The sequence below is a fragment of the Meleagris gallopavo genome, chromosome 4 (genome assembly GCF_000146605.3).
Source record: "Meleagris gallopavo isolate NT-WF06-2002-E0010 breed Aviagen turkey brand Nicholas breeding stock chromosome 4, Turkey_5.1, whole genome shotgun sequence".
Taxonomy (NCBI): Eukaryota; Metazoa; Chordata; class Aves; order Galliformes; family Phasianidae; genus Meleagris; species Meleagris gallopavo.
This window is the reverse complement of record NC_015014.2, coordinates 67002194-67004028: the sequence shown is the minus strand read 5'-3', so window position 1 is coordinate 67004028 and position 1835 is coordinate 67002194.

The window sequence follows — 1835 nt, the reverse complement described above, 5'->3', positions numbered from 1 at the left end:
TAATGAAATAATGATAAGCTTCACTTTCAGCAGGGAGCAGAAGTCTATATAAGTACTTTGTATAATCTCCTCTATTTGACTAAACCTTAAATTCCATAGGTATAATAACAAAGGAAGAAAATAAAGATTGCCTGTTCCTGGTTGTTTGATCCCATGATCAATATAATCTCTGATATAAAATTCAGCAGTACAATGTTAGTCCAGAACAGATAGCTATTTTCTTCTTTTTTTTTTAATTAAGAGTCATGTCAGAGAAGACGTATTTCTTAGATTGTTTATGTTATTTACATCTGATAGGGATAGAAATCATGACCAATTACATGCTCCAGTATGAGGCAATTTAAATGGAATCTCTGATTTCAGCACTGGCTAGAATTCAGTTCTTGCTGTGCATACTTACTGTATGGGATTTTCTGGGATATACACTATTGTTGTAAGGATTGGACATTTACAGTGGGCACGTTCTCTAGATTTAGAATCGCAGAATGGTTTGGATTGGAAGGGACCTTGAATTCCATCTGGTTCCAACTCCTTTTTGATGCAGGTCCCCATCAAATCTGTCCTTGAACACCTCCAGGAATGGGACATCCACGGCTTCTCTGGGCAGCCTGTTCCAATGCCTCACCATTCTCTGAGAGAAATTTCCTGCCCTAGCCCCTAATCTAAATCATCTCCCTTCTCTTAGTTTAAAACTGTTTCCCCTTGTCACATACCCTGACAAAATTCTTTCTCCAGTTTTCCTATAAGCTTCCTTTAAACAGTGGAGGGCTGTTACAGGATCTTCTCTAGGCTAAATAACATCGTCTCTCAGCTTGTCAGATGTGCTCCAGCCCTCTGATCATCTTTATGACCCTCCTCTAGACCTCCTCCAACAGCTCCACGTCTTTCTTGTGCTAGGAGCCCAGAGCTGAACACAGTGCTCCGGGTGCAGTTGATGTCTGTTTTGATCATCCCTGTCTGAAATACTTCAAAGTCCGGTGCCCTTGTCTTTACACAGCCTTTAAGGAAGGTCTACGGTTAATAAAAAAAATAAGGTTGGTAATTGTATGAGAAGTTTATTATTCAAAACTTACAGGTTATTGGTAGCAGAATACCAATATGTGGTAGCATTAACTGCTGCCTAGGGGTCTATGGAAATTCTTGGAGAGTCCTCTGATGCTGAGAAACTTGTCAAGTCCAGCAGAACTGAATGGGATGAGAGAGTTGGGAGAACAGAAGGTGCAAGGGGAATTGTAACAGCTTTCTACTGCCTAAAGTAAGATACTGGGAAGACAGAAACAGACTTTTCTGAGGGTGCATGATGAAAAGTCATGATGCAAAGGTTACAAGATTCAGTGATGTTTCCATTGATTAAATTTGATATTTTCAATATATTTGATATTTTTCCTTTGTAGCACTGTTCTTTTTTCCTCCATAGCAGTGTTTACATGCAGAGGCAGATGTGGCTGCAAAGTGGTGGTTTCCAGTATCCAGTATTTTTCCAGTACTTCCTAAGGAATTTGATTGATCTTTGAGGTTGCTCAAAGTATGTAGAAGTGGAGATCCCATGAGGACAAAACTGTTGCCCAGTTCTTTGATTCTAATTGAATGTAATCACTCCTGGGGAAAAGGAGACCCCCTCTGAAATAAATAATAGAACTGAAGAAGCAGTGATTACAATGCTTTTTAATTATGAGGATGAGCTCAAAGGGCTTATGTCAGCTCAGTTCAGAGAAGTTATACATGATATAGTACAAAAGTCAGGAAAACAAAAGTTGCAGAGATCTATAAATACTTCAGAGATCTGAAGGGGCTATCCAAAGTATATATATCATCTGTTAATAAACCAAGCATTT